Source organism: Pteropus alecto, unplaced genomic scaffold (genome assembly GCF_000325575.1).
Source record: "Pteropus alecto unplaced genomic scaffold, ASM32557v1 scaffold398, whole genome shotgun sequence".
NCBI classification, from domain to species: domain Eukaryota; kingdom Metazoa; phylum Chordata; class Mammalia; order Chiroptera; family Pteropodidae; genus Pteropus; species Pteropus alecto.
The window spans coordinates 3,916,679-3,921,879 of record NW_006442497.1 but is presented as its reverse complement, the minus strand read 5'-3'; positions in this window follow the sequence as shown (position 1 = coordinate 3,921,879).

The window sequence follows — 5,201 nt, the reverse complement described above, 5'->3', positions numbered from 1 at the left end:
TCCTAGAGAGTGTCATTCATTGAGGAGTGAAAGAATATTCAGATTCAAGGGGATGATAGGAAAAAGTAGGTATTTTGCAAAGCCTGAGAATCCAACTTCTGGGTGTGAGAATTGTTAGTGTTGCCACTAAGATCCGGTTCCTCTTCTGGACTCATGGAAGACTCAACCTCTAGCTCTTTTATGGTGGGTGGAGTCCCAGATGAGTTTTGGCTAGAGCTATGAGCAGAAGTAATGCAGGTCATCTCCAGGCTGGAGCGTTTAATTACTCTCATGACCCCTTCAGAGTTTTCTTCTTTCTGCCTCTGCTGTTCTAGAATCATGTGTTGAGATGGCACTTCTAGCAACTTCTGCCTCTGAGGGACTGACCAGGGCAGAGGTCCCTGCTGACCTGAGTTGGACATAGAGCTGAGAAACTTCTGTTGGGTTAAATTATTGAGATTTTGGGATTGTTGTTGCAGCATAATCTAGCCTATCTCGACTGAAGCAGATGGTAATCTTAGGAGGTCTTCTCTTCTCCCTTCTGGCCCCGCAGCCCTTAAGTATAGACTCGTGCAGCCCTCACGTCAGTTATCTGTACCTTTCTCTCTAGCCACTAAACACTTTCTGGTTTCCTACTTCCCGAGACCTCAGATCCAGCCCCATTACCTCCTTTGCCTCTTGTGTCAAATTCTGTGACTGACCAAACTCTGATCATCGTCTCTCTCTGGCCAGTCACATTACCTGGGATGGAAGTAGGGGCAGTTAAAGGTCAGATTTCACTTCTTGTACCTGCATCTTGGGAGATGAGAATCCCCATGTCATGGTGCTTGAAGAGGTATGTTTAGTGATATCTCACTTGCAAATTCTAACCTAAGTATGTAGCCCAAATCACCAGATGTTGTCCATTTTAGAACAAATTCAAAGGACTAAGTGCCCCCTAGTGCCCAGGAAGACTGCAGCAGAAGCTGGATGCGCCTACCTTTCAAATCTGGACTTTGACTTAAACCAGTAGGACCTGCATATGCTGGAGGGATGTCAGGGCACACTCAGGCATCCTATCCCTCCAAGAGGATAAACATTCTTTGGCCTGCACAAAAGTGAGCATTAGGAGGCATGTCCATCTTAAAAATGCCCAAGAGCCAGAAAGAGAGGGCCCAGGATGGATCACTGTAATCTGGTTTCCCAGAAAGCCAGCTTGGAGGGAGATTTATTGAGGAGACACACCCATCAGCATGTAGGATTCTGCCCAGGCTCTGGGCACCTCTGGGAACAGGATGTGGGGAAGGGGCTCATATAAAGCTGGAGCCCTGTCAAATGGGGTGCTTCCTCTAGCTTCCACTTTGACCCCTCTATGCTTTTTGGTTAGTCTGGAAAGCAGCTGGTATAGTGAAAAGCACACCAGCTCTCTTTCTTCAGCTGGCCTTGAGCAAGTCCTTCAGCCTCAATGGCCCAAGTCTGTCAGATAAATGCAGGGGACAAGGAGACTTGAAAAGTCACTCCGGTGTTTACATTCTCGGATCTGCTTGTCTCATGTCTCAGGACACTGTTTTTGACATTGGGGAAGCAGCTATGAACTCCCCTGGCACTATACCAACCTCTACTGGTTTATAGAGGGTCAGACAACAAATGCATAAATAAACACACAAAGAAACAATTCCTTTCAGATTGTTGTAGCACATTCAGGAGATGAAACCGGTGTGTTAGCATGACTGGGAGTGGAAGAGGGTGTGGGAAACTTTAGATCTGGTGGTCAGGGAAGGCCACTCTGAGGAGTGACAGTTGAGCTGAGACCTGAATTGCAAGAATAAAACACTTGGGACAGCTTGGGGGAAAGGTGTTACAGACCAAGGACAGGGTAAGCACAAGGGCCCTGATGAGCATGTGTTTGAAGAATGTGGGAAAGGCCAGAGGGGCTAAAATAAGGTGACCAAGGGGTCGGAGAAAAGCTGGGTCACACATGGTCCTGTAGTCCATGGTAAGTCCTTGGACTTGATTCTAAGGGCAACACTATATCAAGCTCTGATGAGTTTTAAGCAGAAAAGTGACCTGATTTGATTTTTTAATCTGCGTCCCAGGGATGTGGGGCTTCAGGGGTTTCTCTCTGCCTTACAGAGCTTGGGGTGGGGCAAGGTGTGTGTGTGGGGATGCCCCAGCAGTGAAGACTCAATCTCCGATGTGGGTGGACCATTGTGAGCTAACTCCAAAAGCTCTCATCCTCTCCTGCTCTCTGGGTCCACCCCTGGTCCAGGAGAACCAGTTCTTCAGCCCAGTGAGCACTTACCTGGAGTCATGTGTCCACATTTTGGTTGTAATGGGGAATGCCCTATCGACATCTTCATGCCTAAACCTCTTCATGTCCCTAGCCACGTTCACAACCCCATCATCCCCATTTCCATCCCTGTTTCTCTCAGGAATCTAATTCTCACTCCAGACTTAAGTAGAGCCACCACTCCTCTTTGCTGGGAGAGAGGGACTGGCTGTGGGGAGACTTACTGATAGTGGGTTATGACTTGAAGAGGCAGCTTTTGGGGGGTGGTGGTAGATTCCCTTCCCACCATTCATGGTGACACCCAAACTCTACTACACCATCAGCTCCCTTTCCTGTTTTCTCAAGGTCCTCTTTCACCTTACCCTCTGGTCACCTGTGTGTCCTTGCCTCTTCTCTACTTCCTACAGAGTGATCTTACCACTAGAGTAGAAGGTTAAGGCTGGGCCTCTTACTCCTCTACCTCAGGACCCTGTGTCCCCAAGAAGCTTGGAGGTGAAGTTTACCAAGTCCCTGACCCTCTATTTCCACTCCATTCCATTCTGCTCCTCACCAAGGCTTAGCAGCTCCTTGGGGACACAGTCTCTAGGGAAGGGAAGTGGCTAGAAGGCAGGAGGCTGGAAGAGTTTGCAAGGAATTTGCATCATTAGGTTCCTAGCATTCCCCAAGAGTCATCAGGATAGCTGAGCAGAGCCCAGGAGGGTGGGCCTGACTATCTTGACAGCTTCATCCTCAGTGGGAACAGCATAGTGCCAAGCGGATGAGACAGCCTTGCCAGTCACCCAGAGCGGGGGCATGACCTTCATCCCCTTAACCTTCATCCCCAGCCTTCTCTCCCATCCTGCTTTCATCCCCCTTCACACATATACTACTCCTTGCCCCTCGACTCACCCTTACCCCAATCTACCTCACCTCTCTGAATCTTCACCCAAATTCCAACCCAATTGTTAATACAGTTCCTAATCCTGACCTTGTCCTCATTACTAACCCAACCAACCATTAAGAATCATGTTTCAAGAGTCTCCCATGTGCCAGGTATTGTGCCAAGAGTTGGGAAGAAAACCAAACCAAATGACAGACTGTCTAATCTAATGGGGAAGACAGACATCAATCAAAAATGTTAGCCACTGTGCTGTGAGAGCCATTAATAGTTAAATTTGACCTCCCTTGATGAAGCAATTCTCAAGCTAAGATTAGAAGGAAGAGGAAACATTAATCAGGTCCAAGAGGTAGAGGAAGACAACATATGCAAAGGCCCCGTGGTTGAAAGGGGGTTGATCTCACTTCCTTCATATCTTAACTCAAAAGTCCTTTATCAAAAAGCTCCTCCCTGGCTCTAAAGTTTGCTTCCTTATACTTTATATTGTTGTTCCCTGCTTTGCTTTTTCTCTTCAGCACTTATAACTATTTAATATAACATTTAATTTACTTGGTTATTATGTAATATTGTCTGTTCCCACACTAGAATATAAGCTCTAGGAGGAAGGGCAGGGACTTGCTTTGGTTATGTTGAATTCTTAGGGTCTGACACAGTGTTGTGCACATAGTAGGGGCTCCATTGCCCCTGCTTATAATGAAGGAAAGAAAGGCTCCTAGTCCCAGACAGAAGAGAGCAAAGGGGAACGTGGTGGGGGAATGAGCCCTGTAAGATAGGAGCCTATGGAGGAGTCATATGAAGGGGTGATGTCATTCTTTCAAAGGCAAGAAGGAGCCACTGCCATTCTTGACTTAGGCTTGGAGGGGTTGGATGGGGGTGACACAGCTTTTGGTCTTAAGAAGGTGATTTCACTCACTCACTCCAACCGCAACCCTATTCCTAAGCTCAACCTGAATTGCAATCTCATCCCTATTCCTCGCTCAATCTGGAACCTACCGGAACCTTCCTTCCATCTCAGAATCTGAGCTCCCAGTGGCCCTAACTTGGCCCAGGCACTTTGTGACCTTCCCTTGATGGTGAAAGAAGGGTGCCAGCAGGGAGAACACCTGGGTTGGTGCTTCCTGGTTGGCAGGAGCTGCCTTGGGAGACAGAAGAAAAGAGGGCAGGTCTGGAAAGGGGGGATGGGAATGTGACTCTCTCCTTACTCTCCCTGGGTCCCAAACGTTATCTGCTGAGAGTAGAACTCTGAGCCTCTCTCAAAAAATAGTCTTAGTCCCAGCACCTCTCTAAACTCAGATCTATCCAGTCCTCATGGCTCTGGCTTCTGTGATTCTATCAGAAACTAACCCCCAATCCCGACCCCCTTTCCACTCCACATTTATTTTCTTTAGAGCACTTAATATCCAAACAAATTATTGTTTACTGTTTCTTGTCCTTCTCTCCCAGCTTCAGTAAGCACTGTGTGTATTTTTTTGTGTATTTTTTTTTTTGCAGTGCCTAGAACAGTGCCTGAAATGTTGTGTGTGTCTCCTGAATGAATGAAGACATGGAAGAATGAATGATCTGGTTCCCAACAAACCCAGTTCCATTGAAGCCCAATCCTGATTCCAACCCTTTTCTTAGCTTTATTTTTTTTTTTTTGTTTCTTTCTTTGGGGATTAGGGGTGGAGGTGAGTACTTTATAAAATTGAGGGATAGCATAGAGTAAAATGCATATAGTGCCCTATATACTACCTATATCAAGATATAGACCATTTCTAGCTCCCTACATGGCACTCCCATTCCAGAGCTACTCACTAGTCTGACTTCAATAAGAATCACTTGGTTTGGCCTGTTCTTGAACTTCATATCAATGGAATGATAGAGCAGGTACTCTATTATGTCACACTTCTTTCATGCAATATAATTTTTGTGAGATTCATCCACGTCATAGTTCATTTTTTTAATTGCTGAGTAGAATTCTATGTTATGATTGTACCACAAATTACATATCCATTCTTTAGCTTAGTTCTTGTGTCCCAAATGACTGTCTTCTACTTTTGTAGTCAACTCCAATCCCTCCTCAACTGTGGCTCAGCA